Source organism: Leptonychotes weddellii, chromosome 9, assembly GCF_054177405.1.
Source record: "Leptonychotes weddellii isolate Sample4059 chromosome 9, ASM5417740v2, whole genome shotgun sequence".
Lineage (NCBI taxonomy): Eukaryota > Metazoa > Chordata > Mammalia > Carnivora > Phocidae > Leptonychotes > Leptonychotes weddellii.
In genome coordinates this window covers 80,624,287-80,647,045 of record NC_138377.1, presented here as the reverse complement: position 1 = coordinate 80,647,045, position 22,759 = coordinate 80,624,287, and the positions used below count along the sequence as shown (strand labels likewise).

Here is a 22,759-nt window from a genome sequence, read left to right as displayed (position 1 = left end):
TCTTCTTTTCTTCGATCTCCTGTTGAGTTTGTAGGTGTTCAGAATGGTTTGATCCCTATCCAGCTGAATTCCTGAGAGGAGATGAAATCCAGGTCTCCTACTCCTCCGCCATCTTGCTCTGCCCCCGGTATAATGTTATTTTTTAAACTTCTTTTTTTAAGTTGATTTGTGGCACAGTTAATTTTTTAGTAGAGGTGGCACTGGTACAAAAAAATATTTTTCTAGATCCTTTCACAGAACTTGGATTTTTAGTATTCCACATATGTTAGAAATCCTGTTTAAAATCTAGAGTTCTTTCAGAGGAGTTAAAACTTCAATATGGATTTCAAAGATACTGAGTCTTCATTAATCAGAAAAAGATCAGTGAAATCAAGCAGTGTAATGAATAATAAAGTTGTAGCTTAACTTAGTATTATGATGTGCTGACAAACAGCTAAACAGAAAACCCACTGCAAATCAGTGACATTGAAGGAGGTTTCATTTGGAAAATAGTCTACAGAGCAGATGGAGAAAGGGTCTTTACTTGATTCGGAAAGGTAAAAAACTCTGATTAGGATTATGAAAAACATCTGGTTATTTGGGAAAGATATCTGGAAAACAATAGGAGAATGAAAATAAGCAGCACATGAGTCTTATGGTAGAGAAAATGTGAGCCCGGAAAAAGTGGTGAATACCAACCATTATTGTGTGGCTTCTGGATCTGATGAGTGGAAGATAAGGGCAACCGCAGGGATCACATAAGCCTTAAGAAGGTGTGCCACCCCATCAAGGAAGCCTGAAAATAGACTCCACTCTCCACCTTTCCCCAACTCAAATTACTCACACAAATCTGCTTATGGATTGTCACAGGAATTTTACACCATGAAGAAATTGGTACAAACCATTCAGTTGGTGCTTTATGTTAGAATAAACTATAGGTTAGACTAACTCTAGGTTAAGAATATCTGTCCTATATTTCTGATATTGTTAGGAGCTCTGGATGAAGCATAGGAAATGGTATATCAGTAATATAAAGATAATTGCTGAGGAAAATTTGTGAAATCAGGAGTTTCATTACCTGAAATTTCTTTCTCTAGATCTGGATCCTGAATTTATGTTTTTCCATGAAAACAGAGAAACACTACATTCCCACTTAAATCCGTTGAGATTATATATAACAAGTTTTTGAAGGAAACATAATTTAGCAGTGTTCTAGTTATTTTTTTTGTCAGGCAATAATAGGATTTTATTGCTTTGAACAAACACAGACTTAACACAAAAATGTTAATGACTCACTACATTTATAAGATTATTTTTGGAATAACAAGGAATTAGAATTTTTTATCATTTCCTTTTTTTTTTTTTTTTAAGTAGGCTCCATGCCCAGCAGGGAGCCCAGTGTGGGGCTTGAACTGACAAGCTTGAGATCAAGACCTGAGCTGAGATTAAGTTGGATGCCTAACCAACTGAGCCACCCAGGTGCCCCTAGAATTTTTTATCTTTAATCAAACTATTCTCTAGAAACTAGCTTTCTGAAATTAAAATGTAATAACTTAGTAATAATTTTAAAACATTATAATTTAATAAGATTTCTAGTGTCATGATTTTTGACATGTTTCGAGAAGCAATATATTCAGCTGGATCAGTGTTCTGCTAGTGTTCTAGGGAACTGAAAGGGGCAATTTGGGGGTCCAGATCAAATTGAAGCAAACTTTCCATTATTTAACTAGAACTCTTCCTCTTTCATCTGTTTAGTTCATTGCATTTTATCTATGATTTTATTTCTAAGAGGGTTTATTGTTAAATATATATATGATATATATAAATATATATGTTAAAATGGATGCAAAATACGTAAGTTCTATCTACTTTGGAAGAATAAATAGTACTGGTTTTATACCTGGAATATAGTAAAACCATGAACCACTTGTTCAATTTAGTTACCAAGAGTATAATGTGAAAAAATATATTATCATACTCTAGAATATAGCATGCTCCAGTATGGTGGCTCTAAAAGTTATTTCAGTGATTGTTATATGATTAATATAAAAGCAAATTTCCTTTGTTTATTGCCCATGATTTAGTGATAACTTGGTCTAGTAGAAAAAATACTGAAGTTGGATCCAGAAAACTAGAATTTAAATCTTGTTTTCCCAAGTTTGAGACTTTGGGCTAGTCAAAAAGTCACTCCTGAGCTTCACTTATCTCATCTCTAAAAAACAAAACAGGTAGAAGATAACATATATCCTGCTTTTTTCCCCTAGGGTTGTTGTATTAAAAGTGACATGAATGAGAAGACACCTAGTAAACTATGAAATACTATATAAAATGAGATTCAATATAATAGAGTTAAGAGATCTGGCTTTCAAAAACAAGTTTACCCAGTTAGTAAATGATGTGACCTAGAATAGTTATTTACCTCTCTAAATCTTTCATAAATAAAAAAATCACCTACTTTACATGTTTGTTGGGTTAAATGAGAAAGTGCATGTAAAGTTGTTTGTTTATATGGAGCTACATATATAGTAAGTGTTCAGTGGATGTTATCTATCATCACCATCATCATTGTCATTATTATTATTACTATTATTATTATTATATGTTTAGAACACAGTGTTCCAAAAATCGCTGGCCAATGTATAGGCTAATGACAAAAGTTTCCCTGATGATGTTTGACTAGAAGAATTTTAGTAATGATATTTCAATATGCTTAATGTTTTTAAAAATTGCCCTTGAGACTCGGGCTTCCAAAAAGACTCAGAAAGCTGGAAAGCACATCATTCCCACCCATATAACAACAAAGAAAAGCCATATAACCTATAAAATTAACAACTTTTTTGAATTCATCATATAGAGTAGATTTCAAAACAAAGAATGTTGCCAGGGGAAAAAGAGAGTAATTGTATGATGATAAAGTGGTTGATTCATCAATATAACATAACAATCCTAAAGATATATGCACCTAATAAAAATGCTTTGAAACACATTTAATAAAAACTTTTAAAACTTCAGGATAAATGGGGAAATTCATAAGTACACTTAGGTGTTTCAGTACCTCATTCTCACTATACAGAAAACCAATAATGATATAGAAGACTTGAGCAATACTGTCAACCAGCTTAATTGATTTAATTTGACATTTATTAAATATTCCTCCCAACAACAACAGAACACATTAAGTATTTACCAACTACTTTCTGGGCTAGGAAAACATCCTAATAAATTTAAAACTAATTCAAGTCAAACACAGTATGTTTTCAGACCAAAATGGAATTATAAATGAATCAACAGAAAGCTATCCAGGGCGCCTGGGTGGCTCAGTTGGTTGGGCAACTGCCTTCGGCTCAGGTCATGATCCCAGGGTCCTGGGATCGAGTCCCGCATCGGGCTCCCGGCTCAGCAGGGAGCCTGCTTCTCCCTCTGACCCTCTCCTCTCTCATGCTGTTTCTCTCTCGCTCGCTCTCTAATAAATAAATAAATAAAATCTTTAAAAAAAAAAAAAAAAAGAAAGCTATCCAGAAAATCCTCAAATATTTGGAAACTAAATAACACATTTCTCAGTAACTGTGGGTCAAACCAGAAATCAACAGAGAAGTTGGAAAGTATTTTGAATTTAATGAAAATACACATTAAAATTCGTGGGATGTGGGGTGCCTGGTTGGCTCAGCTGGTTAAGCATCTGCCTTTGGCTCAGGTCATGATCTCTGGGTCCTGGGATCAGGCCCTGCATCAGGCTCCCTGGTCAGTGGGAGTCTGCTTCTCCCTCTCCCCCCTCCCCCACTGCTCATGCATTCACTCTCTCTCTCTCTTTCAAATAAATAAATAATTATGTTTTAAAAATTTAAAATAAAATTTGTGGGATGTAACTCAAGCAGTATTTAGAAATTTAGAGGACTAAAATATCTATATTAGAAATAAGTAAAGTTCTCAAAAACTATGACCTCAGCTTCTATCATAAGAAACTAGAAAAAGAGGAATAAAATAAACCCAAAATAACCAGAAGAAAGGAAATAATAAAGATCAGAGAGGCAACTAATAAAAGGAAAAACTGAAAAAGAAGGAATTAGAGAAAATCAATGAATCCAAAAGCCGGTCCTTCAGGAATCCTAAAAAGAGGTGATTTCAGAGGAATTGGAAGCCTGTGTTTCACAGACAGTAAGCATAGCAGAAATAAAACCCAGATACAGCTTAACACTTAATTGACTCAAACCCCTAGAGGTTAATAAAAGAAGCACACCTATTTCCAAGCATAAATACCTCAGTTTTTACTGTCCTATGAAGATGTCCAGGTCTCAAACAAAAATTACAAAATACATGAAGAAGGAATGGAATTGATGAGTTGTTAGGTATGAAAATGTTCACCTTTACAAGATAATGCCAGATTGTTTCCAAACTGGGTGTACAAATTAATACTCCCATCATTAATGTATAAGAGTTCCTAAATAACCAAAGGTCAAAGAAGAAATCACAAGAGAAATTATAAAATACCATGAGACAAATGAAAACAAAAATACAACATAACAAAACTTATGAGATGTCATAAAAGCAATGCTAAAAGAAAAATTTATAGCTGTAAACACATTTTAAAACAGTATCTCAAATCAACAACCTAACTTTACACATTAAGGAACTAGAAAAAGAAGAACAAATTAAACCCTAAACTAGCAGAAAGAATGAAATAATAAAGATTAGAATGGAGACAAATAGAGAATAGAAAAACAATAGAGAAAATCAACAAAACAAAAAGTTAGTTCTTTGAGAAGATCAACAAAATTGACAAAACTTCAGTTAGATTGACTAAGAAAAAGACAAAGGACTCAAATTACTAAGATCAGAAATTAAAGTGGGAACATTACTATCACCAAAGAAATAAAAAGGATTATCAGAATACTATGAACAAATGTGTGATAACAAAATTGGATAACCTATATGGAAATGGACAAATTCCTAGAAACATGCCATTTTCCAAAACTAAATCGTGAAGAAATAGACAATCTGAATAGACCTATAACTAACTAGTAAGGAGATTGAATCAGTTATCAGAAACCTCCCAACAAAGAAAAGCCCCCTACCAGATGGCTTCACTGATGTATTCTAGCAACATAAAAGAATTAATACTAATCTTCTCAAACTCTTCCAAACAATCAACAAGGGAACATTTCCTAACTCATTCTATGAGGCCAGCATTTCCCTGATAAAAGTCAAAGATACTATAAGAAACAAAAAAATCTACACACCAATATCCTCTTTGATGAATATTGATGCAAAAATCCTCAGCAAACCACTAGCAAACTCAATTCAGCAGCATATTAAAGGATTATATACTCTGACCAATGGGATTTATTCCCAGAATGCAAGTATGATTTAATATATGTTAAATAGCTTGATCTAATGGATATGCTGGTAACCTGAATACTCAACAGCTGCAGGACACATTTTCTTTTCAAGCATACTGAAATATTTAGCTACTAGGTTATTTATTAGATTTTATTTATTTATTTTTGAGAGAGAGACAGAGAGTGAGCAAGCACAAAGTGGGAGGGATGGGCAGAGGGAGGGAGAGAAGCAGACTCCCTGCTGAGCAGGAAGCCCAATGTGGGGCTTAATCCTAGGACCCTGAGATTATGAGTTGAGCCGAAGGCAGAAGTTTAACTGAGTCACCCAGGCGCTCCCATACCAAAATATTTATTAAAAATGACCATACCATCTTGCCGTTTAGTCTCCTGAGGAGGTATTTATGGTATGGGCACTAGGTTGACTTATATTAATTAAATATATATTCTGGAACTTTCTGTTTGAGATCATTTCTATTCTTCATACACGTTAAGTATAGATTGTATAGTTGAAGCATGCTAAATTTCTTGACTACTAAGTTACATATGTATATAGAATCTCATTTAATTCTAACACAACCCTGTATCTTAGAACCACTGTCTATTACAAACATTGCTAACTATTAATATTTATTATTTTTGCTATTTTGTCCTTCCATAAACTTATTACACAAGTATGGGAGCTCTGTTGGGTCTTAGAAGATCTAGATTTTGGTCTGGCTCTCAATTACTTAACTTGTATAATCTTAAACCTCGTAATCTTTCTGAACATTAATGCAATCACTAAAATAGAGGGATTTAAGCTAGGTGGTAACCAACTTCCATTTTAGGTCTAAGGTCCTATGCATTTATAAATCCCAGCTCGTTTGGCTTGCCAATTTTGTAGAAAACTATGACTAAATTTGATAATTTTTGGTGTTTATTACCAAAATTGATTAATGCCAGTTTGTGCTTCTATAAGTGACATTATGGATAAATTTGGACTCTTTATTTTTATTACTTAATTCATGTATGTAGACTCTAATTCATTTTTGCACTGCTTAATAGAGCAAGAATTCAGGATGCTAGTGCTTTATTTTAAAGTTTTTATTTTAATTCCAGTTAACATAAATGTTATATTAGTTTCAGATATACAATATAGTGATTCAGCACTTCCATACATCACCTGGTGCTCCTTACAATAACTGCAGTCCTTAATCTCCATCATCTATTTAACACAACACCCCAATCCCCACCCCTCTGGTAACCATCAGTGCTCTATAATTAAAAGACTGTTTCTTGGTTTCTCTCTCTGTGTCTCTTATTTTCCCTTTGCTCGTTTGTTTTGTTTCTTAAATTCTACATATGAGTGAAATCATAGGGCATTTGTCTTTCTCTGACTGACTTACTTCACTTAGGATTATACACTCTAGCTCCATCCATGTCATTGTAAATGGCAAGATTTCATTTTTTATGGCTGAATAATACTGCGTTGCAATATATCACATCTTCCTTATCCATTCATTGATGGACACTTGGGCTGCTTCCATATTTGTGCTATTGTAAATAATGCTGCCATAAACACATGGGTGTATGTATCACTTTGAATTGTGTTTTTGTATTCTTTGGATAAATACCCAGTCGTGGGATTGTTGGATCATAAGTTAGATTAACTTTTTGAGGAACCTTCATGCTGTTTTGCAGAGTGGCTGCACCAGTTTGCATTTCCACCAACAGTGCAGGAGGGTTCCCATGTCTCCATATCCTCTCCAACACCTTTTGTTTCTTGTGTTGTTGATTTTAGCCATTCTGACAGAAGTAAGGTGATATGTCCTTATAGTTTTGATTTGCATTTCCCTGATGGTAAATGATAATGAACATCTTTTCATGTCTCTGCTGGCCATCTGGATGTCTTCTCTGGAGAAATGTCTGTTTATGTCTTCTGCCCATTTTTTAATTGGATTATTTGGTTTTTGGGTGTTGAGTTTTATAATTTCTTTATATATTTTGGATACTAACCTTTTATCAGATATGTCATTTGCAAATATCTTCTCCCCTTCTGTAGGTTGCCTTTTAGTTGTGTTGATTTTTCCGTTGCTGTGCAGAAGCTTTTTATTTTGATGTAGTACCAATAATTTATTTTTCTTTTGTTTCCCTTGCCTGAGGAGATCTATCTTCTTTGCAGAAATGTCTGTTCATGTCTTCTGCCCATTTCTTGATTGGATTATTTGTTCTTTGGGTGTTGAGTTTGGTAAGTTCTTTATATATTTTGGATACTAGCCCTTTTTCTGATATGTCATTTGCAAATATGTTCTCCCATTCTGTCAGTTGTCTTTTGATTTTGTCAACTGTTTCCTTTGCTGTGCAAAAGCTTTTTATCTAGATGAAGTCCCAATAGTTCATTTTTCCCTTTGTTTCCCTTGCCTTTGGAGATGTGTCTAGCAAGAAGTTGCTGTGGCTGAGGTCGAAGAGATTGCTGCCTGTGTTCTCCTCTAGGATATTGATGGATTTCTGTCTCCCATTTAGGTCTTTCATCCATTTTGAGTCTATTTTTTTGTATGGTGTTAGGAAATGGTCCAGTTTCATTCTTCTGCATGTGGCTGTCCAATTCTCCCAACACCATTTGTTGAAGAGACTGTCTTTTTCCCATTGGACATTCTTTTCTGCTTTGTCAAAGATGAGTTGACCATAGAGTTGAGGGTCCATTTCTGGGCTCTTTATTCTGTTCCATTGATCTATGTGTCTGTTTTTGTGCCAGTACCCTACTGTCTTGATGATTACAGCTTTGTAAGAGAGCTTGCAGTCTGGAATTGTGATGCCACCGGCTGTGCTTTTCTTTGTCAACATTCCTCCAGCTATTTGGGGTCTTTTCTGGTTCCATACAAATTTTAGGATTATTTGTTCCATTTCTTTGAAAAAAGTGGATGATATTTTGATAGGGATTGCATTGAATGTGTAGATTGCTCTAGGTAGCATAGACATTTTCACAATATTTGTTCTTCCAGTCCATGAGCATGGACCGTTTTTCCATTTCTTTGTGTCTTCCTCAATTTCTTTCATGAGTATTCTATAGTTTTCTGAGTACAGATCCTTTGCCTCTTTGGTTAGATTTATTCCTAGATATCTTATGGTTTTGGGTGCAATTGTAAATGGGATTGACTCCTTAATTTCTCTTTCTTCTGTCTTGTTGTTGGTGTATAGAAATGCCACTGATTTCTGTGCATTGATTTTATATCCTGCCACTTTACTGAATTCCTGTATGAGTTCTCGCAATTTAAGTTGAGTCTTTCAGTAGTTACTCTGAATGTAAATAGGCTAAATGCCCCAATCAAAAGGCACAGGGTATCAGATTGGATGAAAAAGCAAGACCCATTGATATGCTGTCTGCAAGAGACTCATTTTAGACCCAAAGACACCTCCAAATTTAATGTGAGGGGGTGGAAAACCATTTATCATGCTAATGGACATCAAAAGAAACCTGGGGTGGCACTCCTTGTATCAGACAAATTGGATTTTAAATCAAAGACTGTAGTAAGAGATGTAGAGGGACACAATATCATACTTAAAGGATGTATCCAACAAGAAGATCTAACAATTGTAAATATTTATGACCCTAACATGGGAGCAGTCAATTATATAAGCCAATTAATAACAAAATCAAAGATACACATCAATAATAATACAATAATAGTAGGGGACTTTAACACCCCCCTCACTGCAATGGACAGATCATCTAAGCAGAAGATTAACAAGGAAATAAGGGCTTTGAATGACAGACTGGACCAGATGGACTTAACAGATATATTCAGAACATTCCATCTTAAAGCAACAGAATACACATTCTTCTCTACTGCATATAGAACATTCTCCAGAATAGATCACATCCTGGGTCACAAATCAGGTCTCAACTGGTACCAAAAGATTGGGGCCATTCTCTGCATATTTTTGGACCACAATGCTTTGAAACTAGAACTCAATCACAAGAGGAAAGTTGGAAAGAACTCAAATACATGGAAGCTAAAGAACATCCTACTAAAGAATGAATGAGTCAACCAGGAAATTAAAGAAGAATTTTAAAAATTCATGGAGACAGGGGCGCCTGGGTGGCTCAGTTGGTTGAGCATCTGCCTTTGGCTCAGGTCATGATCTCAGGGTCCTGGGATTGAGTCCCGCATCAGGCTCTCTGCTCTGCAGAGAGCCTGTTTTTCCCTCTCCCTCTGCTTTTCTCTCTCTCTCTCTGTCAAATAAATAAAATCTTTGAAAAAAAAATTCATGGAGACAAATGCAAATGAAAACACAACTATTCAAAATCTTTGGGATGCAGCAAATGTGGTCCTAAGAGGGAAGTATATAGCACTACTTTCTCAAGAAACAAGAAAGGTCTCAAATACACAACCTAACCCTACACCTAAAGGAACTGGAGAAGGAACAGCAAATAAAGCCTAAACCCAGCAGGAGAAGAGAAATAATAAAGATCAGAGCAGAATCAATGAAATAGAAACCAAAAGAACAGTAGAACAGATCAACGAAACTAGGAGCTGGTTCTTTGAAAGAATGAATAAGATTGATAAACCCCTGGCCAGACTTATGAAAAAGAAAAGAGAAAGGACCCAAATAAATAAAATCATGAATGAAAGAGGAGAGATCACAACCAACACCAAAGAAATACAAACAATTATGAGAACATATTATGAGCAACTATATGCCAACAAATTAGGCAATCTGGAAGAAATGGATGCATTCCTAGAGAAGTGTAATCTACCATAACTCAACCAGGAAGAAATAGAAAACCTAAACAGACCCATAACCAGTAAGGAAATTGAAGCAGTAATTAAAAGTCTCCCAACAAACAAGAGCCCAGCGCCAGATGGCTTCCCAGGGGAATTCTACCAAACATTTAAGGAAGAATTAATACCTATGCTTCTGAAACTGTTCCAAAAAATAGAAATGGAAGGAAAACTTCCAAACTCATTTTATGAGGCCAGCATTACCTTGATCCCAAAACCAGACAAAGACCCCATCAAAAAGGAGAATTACAGACCAATATCCCTGATGAACATGGATGCAAAAATTCTCACCAAAATACTAGCCAGTAGGATCCAACAGTACATTAAGAGGATTATTCACCACAACCAAGCGGGATTTATCCCTGGGCTGCAAGGTTGGTTCAACATCTGCAAGTCAATCAATGTGATACAATACATTAACAAAAGAAAGAACAAGAATCATATGATCCTCTCAATAGATGCAGAAAAAGCTTTTGACAAAGTACAGCATCCTTTCTTGATTAAAACTCTTCACAGTGCTAGGGATTGAGGTACATACTTCAATATCATAAAAGCCATCTATGAAAAACCCACAGCGAATACCATTCTTAATGGGAAAAAAAATGAGACCTTTTCCCCCAAGGTCAGGAACACAGCGGGGATGTCCATTATTACCACTGCTATTCAACATAGTACTAGAAGTCCTAGCCTCAGCAATCAGACAACAAAAAGAAATAAAAGGCATCCAAATCAGCAAAGAAGAAGTTTATTAATTTTATTGATTTTTTTTTTCCCAAAGAATCAGCTCCTGATTTCATTGACCTGTTCTTTTTTTTTTTTTTTTTTAGTTTCTGTATCATTTATTTCTGCTCTAATCTTTATATTTCCTTCCTTCTGCTGGTTTTAGATTTTGTTTGTTGTTTTTTTTCTAGCTCCTTTAGGTGTAAGGTTTGTTTATTTATTTGAGATTTTTCTTGTCTCTTGAGATAGGACTGTATTGCTATAAACTTCCTTCTTAGAAACACTTTCGTTGCATCCCAAGGTTTTTGGACTGCTGTGTTTTCATTTTCATTTGTTTCCTTGTACTTTTTTTATTTCTTATTTTATTTCCTGGTTGATCCATTCATTGTTTAGTAGCATGCTATTTAACCTCCATTTATTTGTGGTCTTTCTAGATTTTTTCTTGTGGTTGACTTCTATTCTCATAGCATTGTGATCAGAAAAGATGTATGGTATGACTTCAATCTTCTTAAATTTGTTGAGGCTGGTTTTCTGGGCTAATATGTTATCTATTCTGGAGAATATTCTGTTTGCACTTGAAAAGAATCTGTATTCTGCTGTTTTAGGATGGGATGTTCTGACTATATCTGTTAAACCCATCTGTTCCAGTACATCATTCAAAGCTATTTTTTCCTTGTTGCTTTTCTGTCTATATGATCTGTCCATTGATATAAGTGGGGTGTTAAAGTCTTCTACTACTATTATATTACTGATTAGTTCCTTTATGTTTGTTATTAACTATTTTATGTATTTGGATGCTCCTATGTTGGGTGCATAAATATTTACAATTGTTGTATCTTCTTGTTGGATTGTCTCCTTTATTATTGTATCATGTCCTTCTTTGCCTCTTGTTACAGCCTTTGTTTTAAAGTCTATTTTGTCCTATATTTAAGTATTGCTACTCTGGCTTTCCTTTGACATCCACATCCTTTGCAGAATAGCTGTTTCTCCATCCCTTCACTTTGAATCCGCAGATGCCTTAAGTCTAAAATGTGTCTCTTGTAGGCAGCATATAGGTGGGTCTTATTTTTTTTATCCATTCTGTCACCCTATGTATTTTGACTGGAGCATTTAGTCCATTTAAATTTAGAGTAACTATTGATAGATGTGCATTTGTTGCCATTTCATTACTTGTTTTGTGGTTGTCTTTGAAGATTTTCTCTGATTCTTTCTTGTCTTTCTCTCATGTTTTGGTGATTTTTTTAGTGATATATTTGGATTTCTTTCCCTTTATTTTTGGTGTATTTATTAGTTGTTTTGGCATATTGTTACCATTAGGTTTGCATATAACCTCTTCTGCATATATCAGTCCATATTAAATTGATGGTTGTTAAAGTTTGAACCTATTCCTCCCCTCCACCCACATTTTAGATATATTGTATCATGTTTTATACCCTTGACTATTTTTTATAGAAATATTCATTTTTATTACTTTTGTGTTCCCTGTTTTGTGTTACACTGTCACTTTTGGTCTCTCCTTTCCACTCAGAGTTCCCTTTAATATTTCTTGCAGGGCTGATTTAGTGGTCACAAACTCCTTTAGTTTTGGTTTGTCTGGGAAACTCTTTATCTCTCCTTATACTCTGAATGATAGTCTTGTTGGATAGGGTATTCCTGGCTGCAGATTGTTCCCATTCAGCACTTTGAATATATCATGCCACTCCCTTCTTCTGGCTTAAAAAGTTTCTGTTGTAAAATTTCCTGCTAACTTTATGGGTTTTCCTTTGTAAGTTACTGACTTCTTTTGTCTTGCTGCTTTTAAGATTTGTTTTTCTTTATCACTATATTTTGCAAAATTAATTACAATATGTCTGGTGTGGGTCTGCTTTTATTGATTTTGATAGGAGTTCTTAGTGTCTCCTGGATCTGGACATCTGTTTCCTTCCCCAGATTAGGGAAGTTTTCAACTATTATTTCTTCAAATAAATTTTCTGCCTCTTTTCTCTCTCTTTTTTTGGGACTCCTATAATACAAATATTTTGCATTTGATGGAGTCATTGAGTTCCCAAGTCTTTTCTAGTTTTGCATAAATTTTTTCTTTCTTTTGTTAAGCTTGATTACTTTCCATTAATCTGTCTTCTCTGTCATTAATTCATTCCTCTGCTTCTGACATCCTGCTATTCATTCCATCAAGCATGTTTCTCATTTCATTTATTGAGCCCTTTATCTCCACTATGTTATTTCTTATCTCTGTGTTAAGGCTCTCACTCATATCTTCCACTCTTTTCTCAATTCCAGTGAGTATCCTTATGATCATTGTTTTAAATGCTTCATCAGGTGTGTTACTTATATCTGCTTTGCTTAGATCTCTGGTTATGGCCTTGTCCTGTTCTTTCATTTGGGATAAATTTCTCTGTCTTCTCACTTATCTACCTCTGTGTGTCTGTTTCTCTGTGTTAAGAAAGTCAGCTATGTCTTCTGCTCTTGAAAGTAGTGACTTTATGAAGGGGAGACCCTAGAGTGCACTGCAGTGTAGTGTCCCCTGTTCACCAGAACCTGGCACTTAAGGAGAGTATCCTATGTGTTTTGCTTATAACCTGCTGTTGTGTTTGAGTCACATTTCCTTTCTGTGCAGTCATCTGTACTGACTCTGCCTGTTGTGGGCTGTGCTTCCTCTCCGTGGTGTTAATGGGACTCAGGCAAGCCAGTTCTGAGGGGACTTGCCTGAAGGGGAACTTGGAAGTGGGGCAGCAGTGTTAGCAAGATTTGCATTGGGCCACTAGGCCTATGCTGGATCCCCCAACATGCTGCTTTACCTGGGAACTGTGTGCCAGGGCAGCCGGGAGCATAAGGCTGAGCCCAGCATGTGATGGTGGCCAGGGGCATGCAGCTACGCATGGCGTGGTGGCTGGGGGCATGCAGCTAGGCATGGTGTGGTGGCTGGGTGTGGCACACAGCAGCAGTTGTGCACCTGGCAGCTGGACAGGGCACACATGCAGCTTTAACAAAATTTGCCCTGAGCCCTAGGCCAAGGCTATAAGTGTCTTTATAGCCTTGCCTCCTGCAGGTGGTTTTGTATTTATGCTGGGGAGTGGGGAAGGAAAAGGCGCCTGCCAGCTCCCTCATTTTTGGAGAAGTCTACCAACACATCTGAAGTCAGCATGAACAGATTTGTTTCCCGTTTGCCCCCAGCATTGTGTAAACTGTCATTTTTATGTTGCCTCTTTGCACAGGCTGCTGTCCCTTTAAGGGTGATGACTCAGCTATCACTTGACCTCCTGGCTCACCCAGTGCTGAGTCAGGTGACTTTTAAAGCACTGGTTATCAAACAGGAGGAATTCAGCCCTTTTAGTTTTTAAAGCCAAATGTTATGGAGATTAGTTTTCCCTGTGTGAGCTGCCTGTTGTGAGGGCCCATTTCTCTGCCCTCTTCAGGCAAGCAGCTCCCTCCCTCCTGAGGGCAGTCTCTCTCTATCTTTCTGACCTTCCTAATGTTTCAGAGGCAATTTCTTCTCTAAATTTAGTTGTAGAGTTTGTTCTGCCAGTCTTCAAATTGAGCTCTGGTTTACTAACTTGGATATGGATGATAACCTAGCTGTAAATGTGGATGGGGTGAGCTCAGGAATCCCTACTATATCATCTTCCCAAGCTCATCCTCTCAGGACTTTACTATAATATTGACATTATTATTATCTATACATTTTTTTCTTCTTACAACATATTTACCGTGTCTTAGTTTAGCCATCATGTCACAATTTTACTAGTTCTGGCTGTGGTTGTCTCATCCTAGTAAGTGCTTTAATTTCATACTGAGTTACTGATAATGATAGAGTTGGAGTAGATATAGGACAAGAGAAAGTAATAATCATTGATTGCCTCTACATGCCAGCTTTAATGCAGGAACCTTCATTAACTCATCAAATGTGTGCTTTCTGTGTGCCAGGCACTGTGCTAAGTGCTTGAATTACAAAGCCAAACTAAACATGATTCTTGTTCTTATTTTACTACATATGTATATTTTACATACATTTGGCAGATGAAGAAACTAAGACTGATTAACTAGCCCAGGGTAAGGCAACTAATGAATAATAAAGCCAGTATTCAAATTCAGCTCTGCATGGTACCAAACCCATGCTCATTCTCACTGCAACAACTGATCTGCCTTTTAAGAATAAATAAAATTACTGACATTATGTGTACAAATTCCAACTTTAAATTGTAATATTTATGTTTTTAATTTCAAACATGTTTTATTTTTTAAGCCTGACAGAGAAAATCAAGATTCCTTGTTCGACAGAATTTCAGAAAGCTATGTGATACTTTTCATGAGCATCCCTACAAGTCGAAAAGATGCATTCCTTCAGGTAAACATAGAAATTAACTGGTTACACTAAGCATTTTTAGAACAAATGAAATTTTAAAAATAGTCATTTTATTTAAACACCTATTAGAACATATTTTGTTACTTTGAAAGCAAATTTCCTGAAGTAAAATAAGTAATGGTCATGTTTTAAAAGTTATGTTTCCCCCTCATTATATTGTATTCCATTGCCTAAAAGTCTTACAGAATCTCCTTAGTGTGGTATAGGTATTTTGTTTGCATATTGATAATTTGAAAACCACTATCTTATTCTGTGTATATTCTTGGTTTTTTGTTTACCTATAAAATTATCATTTTTCTGTAATCATCAAGAGCTGTAATCATCAAGACAGTAGGGTACTGGCACAAAAACAGACACATAACACCATACACAAAAATAGACTCAAAATGGATGAAAGACCTAAATGTGAGACAGGAACCCATCAAAATCCTAGAGGAGAACACAGGTAGCAACCTTTTTGCCCTCAGGCGCAGCAATTTCTTCCTAGAAACATCGCCAAAGGCAAGGGAAGCAAGGGCAAAAATGAACTATTGGGACTTCATCAAGATGAAAAGCTTTTGCACAGTAAAGGAACAGTCAACAAAACCAAAAGCCAACCGATAGAATGGGAGAAGGTATTGGCAAATGACATATCAGATAAAGGGCTAGTATCCAAAATCTATAAAGAACTTATCAAACTCAACACCCAAAGAACAAAGAATCCAATCAAGAAATGGGCAGAAGACATGAACAGACATCTGCAAAGAAGACATCCAAATGGCCAACAGGCACATGAAAAAGTGCTCAGCATCACTCAGCATCAGGGAAATCCAAATCAAAACCTCAATGAGATACCTAGTCAGATACCTGACTTAACCCTAGTCAGAATGGCTAGAGTTAAGTCAGGAAACGACAGATGTTGGTGGGGATGCGGAGAAAGGGGAACCCTCCTACACTGTTGGTGGGAATGCAAGCTGGTGCAACCACTCGGGAAAGCAGTACAGAAGTTCCTCAAAAAAGTTGAAAATAGAGCTATCCTATGACTCAGCAATTGCACTACTGGGTATTTACCCCAAAGATACAAGTGTAGTGATCTGAAGGGGCACCTGCACCCCAGTGTTTATAGCAGCAATGTCCACAATAGCCAAACTATGGAAAGAGCCTAGATGTCCATCAACAGATGAATGGATAAAGAAGATGTGATAAATACACACACACACACACACACACACTGGAATATTATGTAGCCATCAAGAAACCAAAATCTTGCCTTTTGCAACGACATGGATGGAACTAGAAGGTATTATGCTAAGCGAAATCAATCAATCAGAGAAAAACAATTATCATATGATCTCACTTACATGAAGAATTTGAGAAACAAGGCAGAGGATCATAGGGGAAGGGAGGGGAAAATGAAACAAGATAAAACCAGAGAGGGAGACAAACCATAAGAGACTCTTTTTGTTGTTGTTGTTAAGATTTTATTTGTTTATTTGACAGAGAGAGAGACAGGGAGAGTGGGAACACAAGCTGGAGGAGTGGGAGAGGGAGAAGCAGGCTTCCCTCAGAGCAGGGAGCCCGATGCGGGGCTTGATCCCAGGATACTGGGATCATGACCTGAGCTGAAAGCAGACACTTAACAACTGAGCCACCCAGGCGCCCCACAGTAAGAGACTCTTAATCTCAGGAAACAAACTGAGGGTTGCTGGAGTGAAGGGGGTTGGGAGGAATGGGGTGGCTGGGTGATGGACATTGGGGAGGGTATGTGCTATGGTGAGTGCTGTGAATTGTGTAAGACTGTTGAATCACAGATCTGTACCCCTGAAACAAATAATACAGTATTTAAAAAAATAATAAAAATAAAAGAAAAATAAAATGTGTAGGAATTTCATTACATACTTTTAAATTTAAACATCCAGCACCTCAAAGCAGAAGTCACATTCAGATGCTTTGTTGTGTTGACATCTGTAAATCAGATATACATTCATATTTTGGAGTTGATAACTGTTTTCTTGGGTAAAACAAACTTAAAAACAGTAAAATATCCTTCACAATGAAAATATAAACAAACTTACATTGCCAGACAATATGTTCAGTCTTCACCTATCTTTCTTACTCAAAGTGCAGTGTCTATAAAAGGAAACCAGTAGTGGACTGGGAATAAGACTTGGTCTCATGTTCAGAATCTGCTACTAATTACCTGGGTGATCTTGGCAACACATTTAGTCTCTCAGTTCCATAGCTGGAAGAGCTTGATTAGAACTGTGATTCATAAATTGTCATTTTGTAGAATAGTGGTGTTCTGAAAGATGGACTAGGATTTTCTCTGCTAATTTTGAAATGTTTTTTCTTATTTCCATATAAAAGCTAGTTAATGGTTAGGATTTTTGGCAAATTGTTTAGAAATGACAAAAACAGCTGTTTCTCCTATCCATAATCTTTTACTTAGTCTATCCTTTTGTGGTGAATGAGCCTAGCCTACCCACATGGTTTGATGAAATCAAGCATGCTTTAACATAATGCTCTTGAGAAAAGGATAACAGGCCTATTTAAAGTGGGCAAAGAAAGTACTGGCACCATTGCATATCCCCCATTCTCCAATTTATAGCCCTACACTTTTGGTCCAAATGTTCTCCTCTGGGATGGATATGCCTTTTGATAGATGTTATATTTATAACCTTTCTCAAATCACGACTTGATTTTCTTCTGGGTCCCTATTTTTTGTGGCTTTTTCTGAGGAGAAATAAGAAGTTGTTTAATCAAGATTCAAAGCCTCTTTGAGAATAAGATGTACATCTTGGTGATTTGACCCCTTGGCCTGGGTTCAGTCTTCTTTTAATACTTCCCATTTATGCTTGAGAATGAGGACACCTTGCTATACATCTATCTCCCCCAGAGCTGTTTAAGTAGAAATAAAGTCTTATCTCTTATTGACAAATTTCCATTATTTTTAACTCATTCAAAGAAGTCAGGGTTTTGTTACTGCTTGCTCATCTGATTTACCTTGGACCTAACAAAGAGAAATTTATTAATTTTTAAGAATTTTAAAGTCATCGTCATGTCCCACTATTCAGTACAAATTAGCTGAATCTAAACATATTTAGTGTGACTTTTACTTCACTTTCTTCCAGTGTCATACAATGATAGACCTTCAGAAATTTTCCCAACACAATTTGACACTTGATCCTTAATCATGAAGATGAGATATTCACAGAAAGCTTTTAGAATTTCCTCTTATTCACCTTGTTCAACCTTTTAATTTTAATAGTATGATTTTTTATACCAAAATATATGATTGTTCCTGGTAGTAAAAATGTTCATGATTCATTTCAGTAAAATTAAATATACAAATATGTTAAAGCATTCCCCCCACCACCACCAAAAAAAATCATGGAGTTCTTCAAAGAATATTATCACTTATCAGCAAATATTATCACTTACCACCTGGAGTAGATGACTGTATTAGTTTCTTATTGTTGCTATAACAAATTATTACAAATTTAGTGACTTTTAAGACAATAAAAATTCATTGTTTTAGAGTTATAGAAGCCAGAAGTCCAAAAATGAGTCTTCCAGGACTAAAATCAAGGTATCAACAGGGCCAATTTCTTTAAGAGGCCCTAAAGGAGAATCCATTTCTTGCCTTTTCTAGCTTCTGGTGGCTGCCAGCATTTCTTGGATTCTGGTCATATTATTCTACTCTCTTTTCTCTGCCATCCCATTGCCTTCTTCTCTTCTGTAGTAAAAATTTCCATAGCCTTCCTCTTATAAAGACATTTGTGATTGCAATTAAGGCCCACTGGATAATCCAATATAATCTCCCCATTTTAAGATCTTTAACTTAATGAAATCTGCAAAGCCCTTTTGCTGTATAAATGAACATTTACACACTCCCAAGGATTGGGACAGTGACCTCTAAGGGACACTTAGATTGCAAAATTTTACATTTAATATTAAGGGCTAAATGTGATTTTAGATATTTATTTGGTTGCTGAGTACCAGAATAATAAATAAAAATTTTTTAAAAAAATTTAAAGAAAAATGTAACTTTTATGTTTAGTTACTTCCTAAGAGGAATTTAGTAGTTTAGGGATTTTAAGTCTAATAGAATAATGGTAGAACCATATATTTGTTGATATCCGATCATAGTTTTCATATGTAAACAATACAGTAGTAACTGCAATATATTAACTCACCTAAACAGACTTAAGTTATTTAAAAATATGCTTGCGGGACGCCTGGGTGGCTCAGATGGTTAAGCATCTACCTTCGGTTCAGGTCATGATCTCAGGGTCCTGGGATCGAGCCCTGCATCGGGCTCCCTACTCAGCAGGGAGTCTGCTTCTCCCTCTCGCTCTACTGTTCCCCCTGCTTGTGCTCTCTCACTCTCTCTGTCAAATAAATAAATAAAATCTTTAAAATAAAATTAAAAAGTAAAAATAAATAAATAAATAAATAAATAAAAATATGCTTGCTACTCTTACCACACACACACACACACATACACACAGAATGATAATTATGTGAGGTGATAGAGGTGTTAGTTAATGCTATAGTGGTAATCGTATTGCAATATGTAAGTGTATCAAATCAACATGTTGTATACCTTAAACTTACACAGTGTTATATGTCAATTATATTTTAATTAAAAAATACATAAATATACTTTTTATTATAATGATCTGTATATGTCACTTTCTAAAAGAGGATAACAATACCAAGGTTAAATGAAATAATCATCAAACTTTATCTTAAAATATAATCATCAAACATAATCTTGTTAACTTCATCCTTTATCCAAATTAAATTTTCTAAATGAAATAATCATCAAAACTTAAAATAGAATCATCAAACTTTATCTTAATTGTTAACTTCATCTTTTTATCCAAATTAAATTTTCTAAAATGTGAACAAATAGCCAAATTGACTTTATTTTCAACTCTTCTTTGTTCATGTCCCTCAATTAGGGGTACAAAGAAGTTATAAGTGGCCAAATGCAAGCTATAAGAAAAAAGGGACACGTATTTTAACATACTTAATAATAATTTCTTTGGTAGTTGACATATACTATATAAAATATAAAATTATTCTAATATGACTCTATTTTTGGTAGGTGTATCCTGACTGTTTGGCACAGGCCATCTATGCAACATTCCAGGAAGCATTTCCAGAATCGAGTAATTTTTTTAATGATGAATTTAAAGAGGATCTGGGCAATAATATTTTTCTCTGGTTGTCAGGTATGAGTATATCATTTACATATTGATCATTATTTTGATACCTAAAACTATTCGTATACAGTATCTTATTTACTCCAGCTAAAAAAATTGGTAATTCTTTGCCTTACAAAACATGCCATATTGATGCCTGTGTTTTAAAAAAATAATTATTTATTTTCTTCTGAAAGTTTTGCTATAACAAAATTAATCTGTTATTGGCTTTAGAAGCCAAATAATTTTATAGACAATGGAATTATTATAGAAAATTGAATTTCCATAAAAATAAAGTTATACTATATATATTTATATTTGGAAGGTAAATAGTTTAAGTTTCCTTGGAATGCTACTGACCTTTTTATGGCAAATAATACTGGTTAAATTCTAGAGCTAACTGAGTTCCTTGCAGAAATACAATCAATCACTAATCAAGGAAAAGTTGTTTTTTGAATCATGGTATATGTGTAGGTGGGAGTGATAGGACTGAAAGGCTGAAGGAAAGTAAAGTTCTATCCTAGAGCATTTAGCTAGAGATTTAGGTACTTGAGTTTAAAACTAACGTATAGTTTCATATTCCGGAGTGACCTTCCCAACACTTTTTTTTTTTTAAGACTGCTTTACTCTTATGGACTACCAGACGCTATTTTCAAATAGTTCTTCTTGTAAATCTTTTGATACAAATTTTGACTGATTTTTAAAACTGTTTTATACCAATTCTTAGCAACCAAACCATTTCTAAAAGAAAATGTTTCATATTTTAAGAAGGGAGCCCTTGAGAGGTAAAGACTAGAAAACAGCCCTGAGAAACCAACCCCCACTCAGTCAACACACACAGTCAAGAGTCTCCTAATTATAGAGAAAAATCCAACTAATTCTAATATAAGAAATAAAAAGGGAATGGACACAGCATTCATGCCAAGATACCATATGAAAAAATGTGATGAAGAACAGGACAACTTTCCTACTGACCTATTCTAGACTGTATTGTGTCCCCCAAAATTCACATTTTGATGTTCTAACCCCCAGTACACCTCAGAATGTGACTACATTTCAATATAGGACTTTAAATAGGCAATTAGGTTAAATGAGATCATTTGAATGAGCCCTAATCTAATAAGACTGGTGTCCTTAGAATAGGGAGACACCAGGGATATGTATTCACAGAGAAAAGGCCATGTGAGGACACAGCAAAAAGTTAGCCATTTGTAAGCCAAGGAGAGAGGCCTTACGAGAAATCAAACCTGATGGTACCTTGATCTTGGACTTCCAGCCTCCAGAACTATGATGAAATAAATTTCTGTTGTTGAGGTCCTCCAGCCTATAGCATTTTTGTTATGACAGCCCTAGCAAACTAATACAGATTTTTAATACTCAATAGAAAAAAGTTAACAAAAACATGAAATTTTTAACCCAGCAATTAAAAAATGGAACACAGCAGAAATAAGTTATAATCCAACTTTCTAACAAAAACTTCTAAGAAATAATGAAACAATCATAGTTGTAAGGGGAGAATACAAATAGGAAACATAGGAAGTCCATGGAACTTCCTATGGGAAGAACCCAGCTAGGCACACACACACGTATACATGAAATCACCATGTTGACCAAGAGATAGAACATATCCAGAATGTAGTTGCGATTTTGGTTTCTGTTTTACCCAAAAGTCTTCTGAGATAGTGCCTTTTAATGGCAAAGTCTTTTGTGTTTATATTTTAGTTATTAATGTCTACTTTTTTGTTTTATGTTAAAGACTGTGGCTTGTATCATATTTGGAGTTTGGAAGTTATTGAATTGTTTCTATTATATAATGAATGATACATAGCAAAATATTATAAATGGTACCTAGTGACTTGAAAACAAAGATATATTCCTATTTGTCAGAAATAGAATTCTATGTATTCTCTGTGTGGTTGCATAGACTAGTAGACATGTGTGTTTCCATAGGATTTTATTTGTATTTCCAATGGTTTTAATATGTGCTGTATCTTTAATCAATTAAAAATCCCTTTTCTCTTATAAAAATATATGAGTTCACAAAAGAGAGAAAAATTCTTTTTGTCTAACATAAATCTTCACCTGATACAGTTTAGATATATCTTTTACTCTTAAATTTACAATGAATAATTTTTAGGGATTTTAGCTACCAGTAAAATAATACTGAATCAATTTTATAGATACATAAAATTGGATTTTTTTCTAGTCTTTAATTATAGTCCTGTTATTATAGAGGCAAACATATTGATTTGACTTCTACCCAACATTATCTAAAAAAAATTAATATTATAGGAAGAATCCCTTTACTCTTGCCATGACCAGGCAAGGATCAATAGGTAAGTTTTAGGATTATTGTCATCTTAACTTTATTGAGTCATCCAACTCATGAAAAAGGCATATCTCCCTACTTAT

The 22,759-nt window shown here is 35.2% G+C and overlaps 1 long non-coding RNA gene across 1 annotated transcript; it reads left to right on the top strand.

The window, feature by feature from the left end:
• The first annotated feature begins 12,618 nt into the window (after positions 1-12,618).
• Positions 12,619-22,392, top strand: LOC145723503 (uncharacterized). The gene is made up of 2 exons (XR_014148619.1): positions 12,619-15,140; positions 20,251-22,392. It is a non-coding gene; the product is annotated as an uncharacterized LOC145723503 (long non-coding RNA).
• Positions 22,393-22,759: the final 367 nt, after the last annotated feature.